This window comes from Calliphora vicina, chromosome 3 (assembly GCF_958450345.1).
Source record: "Calliphora vicina chromosome 3, idCalVici1.1, whole genome shotgun sequence".
Lineage (NCBI taxonomy): Eukaryota > Metazoa > Arthropoda > Insecta > Diptera > Calliphoridae > Calliphora > Calliphora vicina.
This window is the reverse complement of record NC_088782.1, coordinates 13,534,791-13,546,845: the sequence shown is the minus strand read 5'-3', so window position 1 is coordinate 13,546,845 and position 12,055 is coordinate 13,534,791.

Sequence of the window (12,055 nt, the reverse complement as noted above, 5' to 3'; positions counted from 1 at the left end):
CAATTTATTTTAATTTGTCTCCAATATTTGTCGCCACTCTTATCTCTATTTAGACATGTTGTCTTCTTATATTCCACTTTACTCATCTTTAGAAAATTCCTCAACTAAATAGAATCATTAATACACCCCTTTCATTTAAAGTTTTTCCTTGTTAATTTGTTGCAACTTCATGTGCTGCATTATTTTTAGTATTAGCATTTAGTTTTTCTATATATTTTTTTTCTGTTTCTGTTTTAAACTTTCATTGTTGAAAGTCAAAACATTTACAATATATAATGAAAAGGTTAAATGCATTCATTGAAAGTCGTTTTTATTTATGAAACATTATCATCATCGTCATACAGTCAGTCATTGCCAGCAACATCACATCACAAATTCGCCTGATTATATCATTTGTTAAGCATCACTTGTCTTTAACAGAAAAAAATATATAAAAACCGAGAAGATGAAAAAAATACTAAAAAAGACGTTTAGAAAAACCCCCCCATCATTCAGTTGCAGTTTGAAGTTGAATGACAACTTGTATGTCAAAATTTGTAAAATAACAAATACAAAAACATAATGTTGCATTAACGAACGCACTTTTCCCCTCAGCTGGTTGTTTTATTTTACATTTTACAATTTAGTTGCATTATTACTCGTATTATGGCTGATGATGATTGTTGGTTGGTTGGTTGGTTGGTATAGAAAAATTATAAAAAATTTTGAAAACAAAAAAAAAAACCCAAGACTTATGCAGGAATTTAATGTCAACATGTTGTGGCAGCAACGTTGTTTTCTTTATTTTCTTCTGGTTTGTTATGGCTTTTTTTTTGTTCAATAGTTGAGGTTGAAAAACAGACTGCATGGCAGCTTAAATTTCTTTTGCTTCAATTTTTTTTGTTACCCCTTCAATATTTCAAACAAACATAACATAACATATGAATAAAAACATGATAAACGACGTATAATATTTTCAGACTTCTTTTTAACACACACTCAGCAACTCACGTGAAAATGCAGGCATGTGTCTTTTCTTCTACCTTTAACCACAGATGCGTATGGAATATTTACTGAAATGGATCGAACTTCTAAGGGTGAAAGTATTCTTAATAGATTATTACTAAAGTAGTAAAAGTCGTAAGAGTTTAAAAAATGTTGCTTGTCTGAGGTGCCCTACTTTGAGACGAGGCTTTGCTTCTATCATCACACAAATAAACTCGAATATTCATCTGCTTCCATGTCAATTGGATCAGCCCGATAGAAATGCCAGATGTATTTTTCTGTAGAAAAAATTGTGTATAACAGTGTTTTCTATAGAAAATTTATGTATAACAAATTTTTCTATATAAAAATGTGGGTATAAAAGTGTTTTCTATAGAAAACTGTTTTTTTAACAGTTTTTTTCTACAGAAAAATCTTTCAATAACAGTTTTTTATAGGAAATTTATGTACAACAGTTTTTATCTATATAAAAATGTGGGTATACCGTGTTTTCTATATAAAAAATTGTGTATAACAGTTTTCTTCTATAGAAAAATTTATGTATAACAGTTCTTTCCATAGAAAAATTTGTTTATAAAAGTTTTTCTATAGAAAAATTTGTGTATAACAGATTTTCTATAGAAAATTTTGTGTATAACAGATTTTCTATAGAAAATTTGTGTGTTTTCCATAGAAAAATTTGTGTATAATAGTGTTTTCTATAGAAAATTTATGTATAACAGATTTTTCTATATAAAAATGTGGGTATAAAAGGGTTTTCTATAGAAAAATTTGTGTATAACAGTTTTTTTCTACAGAAAAATCTTTCAATAACAGTTTTTTATAAGAAATTTATGTACAACAGTTTTTTCTATATAAAAATGTGGGTATAACCGTGTTTTCTATATAAAAATTAGTGTATAACAGTTTACTTCAGTAGAAAAATTTATGTATAACAGCTTTTTCCATAGAAAAATATGTGTATAAAAGTTTTTCTATATAAAAAATGTGGGTATAACAGAGTTATCTATAGAAAAATTTGTGTATAACAGAGTTATCTATAGAAAAATTTGTGTATAACAGAGTTATCTATAGAAAAATTTGTGTATAACAGAGTTATCTATAGAAAAATTTGTGTATAACAGAGTTATCTATAGAAAAATTTGTGTATAACAGTTTTTCTACAGAAAATTTGTGTATAACATTTTTTTCAATAGAAAAATTTGTGTATAACCGATTTTTTTTAAAGAATAATTTGTGTATTACAGTTTTTTTCTATAGAAAATTTATGTATAACAGTTTTTTTCTATATAAAAATGTGGGTATAACAGTGTTTTCTGTATAAATATTTGTGTATAACAGTTTTTATCTATAGAAAAATTTGTGTATAACAGTTTTTTCCAAAGAAAAATTTGTAGATAACTGATTTTTTTAAAGAATAATTTGTGTATTACAGTTTTTCTATATAAAAATGTGGGTATAACAGAGATTTCTATATAAAAGTTTGTGTATAACAGTTTTCTCTACAGAAAAATTTATGTATAACAGTTGTTCTAAAGAAAAATTTGTAGATAACAGATTTTTTTAAAGAATAATTTGTGTATTACAGTTTTTCTATATAAAAATGTGGGTATAACAGAGATTTCTATATAAAAGTTTGTGTATAACAGTTTTATCTGCAGAAAAATTTATGTATAACAGTTTTTCTAAAGAAAAATTTGTGTATACAAGTTTTTTCTATAGAATAATGTGTGTATAACAGTGTTTTCAAAAGAAAATGTATGTATAAAAGTTTTTTTCTGTATAAAAGGTGGGTACAACAGTGTTTTCTATAGAAAAATTTGTGTATAACCGTTTTTCGATATAAAAATGTGGGATTTTTCTAAAGAATAATTTGGGTGTAACAGTTTTTTCTACAGAAAAATTTGTGTATAACAGTTTTTTCTTATTTCTGCCCCATTGTGCATTGTAAGGACATAACATGACAATGTGTTTGACTTTTCATAGCAATGACCAACAGCTCGTTTGAGTCGTCATAACATAGCAGAGCATGATTCAGTATTATCCTCAATGTAATGGAAAGAGAATCCCCATTAACATGATTTACCACCTACGCCCATGATTTTTACACTTGTGCGTAAACATTTTTTAAGTGCATTTTTCTTTTTTGTTATTGCTGCTGCTGTTGCTATTGTTCGTTCGCATTGAATGCGTTTTTGAATTGTTTAAAGTGCCTAAACTTACCTTCACATAATAAAAAACACATTGCAGTAATTTCTTTTTGTTTGTTGTGTTTGGTGTTGCACTGCAGTTGTTTCTTTTATACCCTGTGAATGATCAACAACATGTTTAATTTTTTTTCTTTCTTAATGCAATTCTTTTTTTTCTGTATTTTATTGTTGTTGATTGACATTTGACGACTTTTGATGGGCACGCTTAAGTTCTCTTTAACCAATAATACAATAACAACAACAAAAACAAATGTATGAAGCCGTTGTTGTTGCAGCAACTTGCTCAAAAACAAAGAAGTTGAAGAGTTTGCTTTTTGTTTTGTATTTTTTTTTGAAGCAAGAAAACGCTTGGCAATAATAAACATTTTACTTAATTTAGCACTTTTTTCCATTGTTTTAGGGAAGAATGAGGGGATTGGAGGGGGTTTCCAGGAGCAACCTTGTTTATGTGAGCATGAGTGAGGGGTTATTTAAGAAAATTTGCAATTCAAGTAAACAAATTTACTGCACGCATAAGGTTTTAAAAATACGCAACATGCAGCCGTAATATGAAATGGAAAACTATTGATGATGAGGATGTGAAATATAAGAAATCACAAGTTTAGATAGAATTGAAAATACTGTACAGTGAATGTGATTATTATGTAGAACATAAATTAATTATTTACTATAGAAAAAATTGTGTATAACAATTTGTTCAATAGAAAAATGTGTGTATAAAAATTGTTTTCAGTAGAAAAATTGGTGTATAACAGTTTTTTCTCTAGAAAAATTTGTATATAATAGTTTTTTTTCTATAGAAGTTTTATGTATAAGAGTTTTTTTTATAGAAAAAATTGTGTATAAGAGTTTTTTCAATAGAAAAAATTGTGTATAACAGTTTTTTTCTATAGAAAATTTTGTGTATAACAGTTTTTTCTACAGAAAAAATTGTGTATAACAGTTTTTCTATAAAAAAATTTGTGTATAACAGTTTTTTCTATAGAAAAATTTGTGTATAACAGTTTTTTCGCGTTAAGAATATTAAAGATTAAAAAAATAATTTGTTTTACCGAAATTTTGCATTATGTTAGTTTTGTTAAAAAATGTTGATTAGTGCTGGTTCACACACGTCAAACTGTGTGTATAACAGTTTTTTTCTATAGAAAATTTTGTGTATAACAGCTTTTCTACAGAAAAAATTGTGTATAACAGATTTTTCTATAGAAAAATGTGTGTATAACAGTTTTTTCAATAGAAAAATTTGTGTATAACAGTTTTTTTCTCTAGAAAATTTTGTGTATAACAGTTTTTTCTACAGAAAAAATTGTGTATAACAGTTTTTTCTATAGAGAAATGTGGGTATAACAGTTTTTCTATAGAAAAATTTGTGTATAACAGTTTTTTCAATAGAAAAATTTGTGTATAACAGTTTTTTTTAATAGAAAAATTTGTGTATAACAGTTTTTTTCTATAGAAAATTGTGTGTATAACAGTTTTTTCTATAGAAAAATTTGTGTATAACAGTTTTTTCGCGTTAAGAATATTAAAGATTAAAAAATTAATTTGTTTTACCGAAATTTTGCATTATGTTAGTTTTGTTAAACAATTTTGATTAGTGCTGGTTCACACACGTCAAGTTTACTTGCGCAAATCTTGAGTTAGTAGATGAAACAAGAAATTGGAAAGATTTTGCTCTTTTTCTTCCTCTCTCTTCTATAAACTCAATACTTTCTCAAGTAAACTTGACGTATGTAAACAAGCACTTACGGATAAAACTATTGTATATCATTGGATAGGAAATGTGTTTTAAGCTGTATCTGATATTATTTCGCTAATAGCTTGGTTTTGCTCCACCTTTTCTCTAACTCATTTTATTCATAACAATTATGCAATTACTTTCAATCCCCTTCTCAGTTTTTTCTACAGAAAAAATTGTGTATAACAGTTTTTTCTATAGAGAAATGTGGGTATAAAAGTTTTTCTATAGAAAAATTTGTGTATGACAGTTTTTTCAATAGAAAAATTTGTGTATAACAGTTTTTTTCTATAGAAAATTTTGTGTATAACAGTCTTTTCTACAGAAAAAATTGTGTATAACAGTTTTTCTATAGAAAAATGTGTGTATAACAGTTTTTCTATAGAAAAATTTGTGTATAACAGTTTTTTCGCGTTAAGAATATTAAAGATTAAAAAATTAATTTTTTTACCGAAATTTTGCATTATGTTAGTTTTGTTAAAAAATTTAGATTAGTGCTGGTTCACACACGACAAGTTTACTTGCGCAAATCTTGAGTTAGTAGATGAAACAAGAAATTGGAAAGATTTTGCTCTTTTTCTTCCTCTCGCTTCTATAAACTCAATACTTCCACAAGTAAACTTGACGTGTGTAAACAAGCACTTACGGATAAAACTATTGTATATCATTGGATAGGAAATGTGTTTTAAGCTGTATCTGATATTATTTCGCTAATAGCTTGGTTTTGCTCCACCTTTTCCCTAACTCATTTTATTCATAACAATTATGCAATTACTTTCAATCCCCTTCTACGGCCATTTAGCACTTTATTCTTTCCTAATATCCCTTCAAAGTGTGACAAATATTATGACACACTCAATATACCCTCCACGTTTCCATTTTCCAAATTCAAGTAGAAGAGTATAATCAAAGAATTTTAGCAAATAATATTTTAAATGTTTTGCATACATTGTATCATCATACAATGTTATATCTTCAGCACCTCTGTCCATAATTATGGAAAGGGAGAAAGAATTGTTATGTTGGACGAGTATTTTTTAAATTGTATTGTAACGTGTATGATGATTATGTTAATTGCATTTTTAGTAAGTGGCTGATGATGACGATGACGATGATGTTTGAGGAGGACTTTGAAAATGATGATAATGCGTATTTGTGCAACTTTTTTAACACGCAAAATAGAATAGCAAGCTATCCTTTTATTTTCTGTTGCTTTCTGGTGTCTGTTGTTAAAATACTAAATGGATTCCTGTAAATTGCATGTACTTGTTCGTTCGTTCGATTATCATCATTATCATCATCAGCAAGCACATCATTATCATCGTCGTCAACATCCTATAACTTGTTGATATGCCAGTGACAACAATTGCTTAAACTTAACTAAATGTATGATGATTCAACCAACTTACTCTAACTGTCTGTCTGTCTTTCTGTCTGTCTGTCGGTTTGTCTGTTTATCATGTGTAAAGGACGACTGCATTTGGCTTTGTATTGTCGGTTGGTTGGTTGTATGACTGACTGACTGTTTGGGGCTGGTTGGTTGATTCATTTGTTGGGCTTGAATGGGCTTTCATTTGTTAACGATTAGCTATTTCCGCAGCTGTTTCTTCTCTTTCTTCTACTTCTGGCACTTTACTGCTTTAATTCTCTACCATTTTTGTTATAAAACCCTGGATCGTGTGTATGAGAAGTGTTGCAGCCATTATTATGAATTTAATTCTGTAAATGAGTGACAAATGCACGGAGATAGCAGAGGAATAGGGGGAAGAGATGTAAATAGCAGCAGCAGTTCTTAAAGGGTTTAACAAAAAAATACATAATTTTTACTTAAAACTTTTAGGTAACTAGTTTTGAAGCATTTACTACAAATGGTCCTTCGATGCAGAATTTACAAATATAGGTTTATATAAGTTCCATAAATACAAATTTAAAATACTCAAAACATTATTTAAAAATACATTCTATTTGGGCTTCCGAATATAGCTAAATATGTTGTTATAATTTAAGGAACTTTATTGAGATTTTTGCCAGACAGTTTTTGGTCCTTCGAACCTGGTTTTAAATGTGAGAGTTTTCTAAGAAGCTTTTTAAATTTAAAGACCAAGAAGTGGAGTCATTTCTCCATGAAGATTGTTGTATAACACAATCAGCCTTATCATGTAAGGCGTAGGAGTTTTACGACAACGACTCTTTCGTGCTAGATTAATGAAACAGGTTGAATAATTTCTTTAATCTAGTACGAAATTGTCTTTGTCGTAAAACGACTACGCCTTACTTGATAAGGCTGAATAAGAACTTGCAAAATCATTGCGGGTTACTCAAGCAGCAAAGCGGCAGGATTCATCCAAAAGTAGAGAAATTGAGTATCATACGAATTGAAGACAAAAGATCTCGAAAGACGATTTTGTATGTCCGAAATAATGCTTGAACGCTATAAATAAATATCAATTTTGCACTGAACCATTACTTGCAATGAAAAATGGATCCATTACGATAACCCGAAGCATAAGAGATCGTACGTGAAGTCCGGCCAACAAACCGAATAGACATCAAAGCCACATATCCATGGCGCTAAGGTAATGCTCAGCATTTAGTGGGCTAAAATGGTGATAGGATCCATATGGTCCTTCGAACCATATGTTCAAATCCTGCTTCCATCGGAATCTTATTTGCCCTTAGCATCAACCTTTGGTCCTTCGAATCTCATACAGATATATTTTCTAAATATTTCTCCCACCTAAAAACATTTAAGTATCACTGCCTCATAAAATAAATAGTAACTGGCAGTAAAATGACTAAACAGTTGTAGTTATCGATGTTTAAATATTGGAAAAAAATGTATATAGAGAGAGAGCAAAAAAAACTTATTGAATTATTCCAATTATAATGGTGCTTATTGAGCTGTCTATTCAATACAATGTATTGTATTGTATTGAATAAAAAAACCAGTCAGTAAATACTTGCTTCGATTTTTCTTTTACTCATTTACCATAACAATAAATGCAATAGGAAATATTCCTAATAGAATTATTTATATTTAGACATTAGACATCATGATTTAATGCCGTGTTGTCAATAAAACTAAATAGGATTTAAAACTTAATTAATGAATGGTAAAGAATTCTCTAGAAATTATGCTATGATGATGATGGAGAAAGGAATTTAAAGAGGTTTGGAATTTTATTTGTATTTGAAATTTTCATAATTTGTTTAAAGAGCTATGTGGTTGAATATTAAAGGAAGTGTATTGGTTATAAAAGCTTTAATAAAAATTGGTCCTTCGGTTAATTTTTTGGGACCATTGCTTGGACCGACGTGAACTGCTATTCTTTTCTTTCATTTCGTGGCTGCCTGAAAACCTAACTTTTTGTTAAATATGGTTCTTTGGTACAAGAGGAAGTGTTTTGACTACATTTTTAAAACTACTCTTCCTTAAAAATTGACTTAAAATAATAATAAATGCTTTAATAAATATTGGTCCTTCGGTCCATTTTTTGTTCGTCCTTCTGTACAATTTTTGTAATGCTTTGATATTTTGTCATTATTCTACATAATTACTTTACATTTTTAAAACCTTATTGTAATATTTCTCTTCTCCTTTTGCAAAAATTTAAATTAAGTTTTTATTATACCAACCTATAAAACAAAAATAATTTCTTAAAAAACTTTTTTTAATCATTTTTTTCCCATGATCATAACAAATGTTTTGCCTTTTATTTTGTTTATTTACTTTTTTTTTTGGTTTCTTGCATTCATTCTTTTTATAACTTTTAAACAAATTCTGGCATTTAAGGAATATTTTCTTGGTAAAATAATTGAAACAGAATTTTTGCTTATATTTTTCATTAGTTTATAAATCAAACATGACACTCGGGGCATTGTGGTTGCATGGTTGTTTTGGAAACCAAGAAAAAACAATAACAACAACTACACAAAAAAAGTGCCACATTTACACAAAAATTTGTACAACTTCCGTTGCAGGAATAAACAAAAGAAGATTCCCCTAAGTTTTCTTTTGGGTTTTTGTTTATTTATTCTGTATTGTTGTCAATGCATTTCGCCGAAAATGTTGTTAATTTTTGCATCAACAAAATCCAATTAAGTTCTCAACATAAATAAATCTACATCTATAAAAATTAGTCAGTCAGCAAGTAGCAGAAGACAGCAGGGGAGTTAATTAGTGAATTGAAAGGCACTCTACTGTGATGAAAATAATGAAAATGTACTTAAAAGTTTGGAGAAATTGAATTAATTTTAAACTCATTAAGTTAAAAATAAAAAGTTTTAAGTCAAACTGGAACATTGGTCCTACGAACCTTTAAAAGAAACAATAGGGATTTGTTTACAAGAAAACTTTACAGCCGCTTAATTTAAAATTAATGATTACTAGATTAATGCTTTAAAGAATACAACCAAATTCTGCATAAAAAAATGGTCCTTCGAACATGTAAAATGAAAAATTACAAAATTTAAAAAAGAAAATTTCATTTAAAGCCATTTCTATCTAGAGATTATGTCTATTGATTTTAATTAATAAATCTGAAAATCATAATTAATGTTTTTAAGTATTCAACTCAATTATAAGAAATATTTAAAAATTGGTCCTTCGAACCTGCAAAATAAAAAATTAGAAAGTTGTAGGTCTATTTTATCATTTAAATTCATTCCTACAGATCTCTAAACTAAAATTAATTTTATCTTCGAGTCAATACAAATAAATATTAAAAAAGGTCTCACGAATATGTATCTGTTTTAAAGATTTTAGAAAAATTAAATAATCTTAATTATGTATCTACAAACGACTTAAAATTTAAACTTCTTAAATCAGGTTTAAATGAAAAAATGGTCCTTCGAACCTTTCGAAAATTTGTCTTGTGATTTACTATAAACTTATTTATTTTCATTTAATTAATGATTCATTTAATTTTTTCTTTCTTTTTATGTAAGAATCCAAGCGTATTATTGCAGATGAACTAAAATACATACATTTTGTTTTCGTAAGTTGTTTTTGAATAATAATAATCTTTTGAAAATTAATTACATTCCAAAAAATCTTTACAAACTTAAAGAAACTCAAAGAAAATAATTTTTTTATTATTCGATTTTTGCAAATTAATAAAATCCAAGGAAGATTTTAAAAATACAAAAATAAGTGCGGGATTTTGTTTACAAGACATATAATTTGTTATCAATCCCATAATTCTGTTTTTGTAAGAAAATTTTATCAATTGTTGTTAAATTGTTTCGATTGAGGCAACCAAACATCTTTAGCTTTAAAACTAGAATTCTGTAATTCTTTAAAACTGTATAAATCAAATTATTAAATGTTTTAAGTTTCCTTAGTTTATCATACCAAATATAGCGTGCCTTACTACTGCCTGTACATAAATATATCTTAATCATCTTGAAAATTAAAAAAAAACAAAAGAAACCACCGACAATTGAATTTGACAGATGAGAAAAAAACACTCAACACCACCAGTAGGGCAAAGTTTTAACATAGAGATGAACTCGTGACTTTTAAAGTAACTTATAAAAAGGGGTAAAATTTTCTTTGAAGAAAATAAAAATTAAAATGAAATATTAACCTAAATTTATTTTTTTAATCTAAAATTTTAAAATTTACTAAAATTATAACAAAAATCATGGCATATCTTAAGCCTAATATGATCCTTCAAGAAGAACATAATGATGGCTATCGGATTTAATTAATTCAATTACCACCTTTGGGCGCCCACCGATGGGGTAAATAGTCCTATTTCAAAACTTTAACTCAACTATATCTAGTAGTGCCAAAACTTAATTAGAAAAAGGTGCTTCATTTGCTTGAAAAAAAGAATGGATAAATAATGTCTTAAAAAGAAGTGCTAAAGAAATTTGAAAAATATTTTTTTTAAATTTTTCGCAAAATATTCAAAACATGATTCTTGAAAATAGCTAAAACAGCAGAAATTGTTAATATTTATTTTGAAAAATATATTAGTTTCACAAAAGGGATGGGAAAAGTTGATATGATTGTACTCTTTTTGATACTATTTCAAAACGAAATGTACCTAGGTACTCCCGAGACTCATTTGATACTTTCAAACAATGTTCAGTATTTTATATATAAAAACTAATTTTCGAATTTGCATAGATTCAGCATGATTTTCTGTTATAGCTAGGGTTTGGGGTTTCCCGGATAATTTTATTTCCAGGGAAACGGGAATGAAAAAAAATTATTTTACAAAATTGTGCCATTTTATTAAAATTACACAATTTTGCAAAATACTAAATAACATATTGGGCCATAAAAAATAGGTTTTTATTTTTTGAAAGCAGCTATACGATTAGAGAAAATTTGGCATACAATTTTATTTTTCAATGGTGAATATCTCGTAAATTATAAAAGATAAAATACAGTTAAAGTAATGTTTTTTTTAGTTCTCTTCTAGTAAGGAGTGAGATCGAAAAATTCTTAACACACGTTTTTCATTACATTTTTTAACCCAAGTATTATTTGAATTTTTTTTGATCAAGTTACCTTTGAAAAACATGTCAGTTATTATGTGTAATGTCAATTATATTAATTTTTTTGTTAATCTGATTAAAATGAGTGACCAGAAAAAAGTGCGTACTGAAATTATTAAATATTTTCAACAAAACCCAACTTGGTCTTACAAAAAGTTGGCCAAGCATACAAAGGTCTGCCGTCAAACTGTTTCCAATGTTATTAAACAGTACCGGGAGAACTTGTCAGTTGATAGAAAACCTGGTTCAGGTAGAAGGAATGGTCCACATGATGTTTCTAAAGCCAAAAAAATAGAACGCATTTTCAAAAGAGCTCCCAACACATCCGGTAGGAAAGCAGCCCGGTTAGCTCAGTGCTCGGACTATTTGGTACGAAAAGTTAAAGCTAATGCAGGTTTAAAAACATACAAGGCTCAAAAAGTTCCTGACAGGAACGCTACTAAAAATTTAGAGGCCAAAAACAGAGCACGGAAATTGAAGTCAAGTTTTATAAAAAAATATTCTTGCTGCATAATGGATGACGAAACGTATGTTCTGGCAGATTTTTCGCAACTTCCAGGTCAAAAATTTTATGTTGCTGATGCTCGAGGGAATGTTGAAGAAAAGTTTAGGA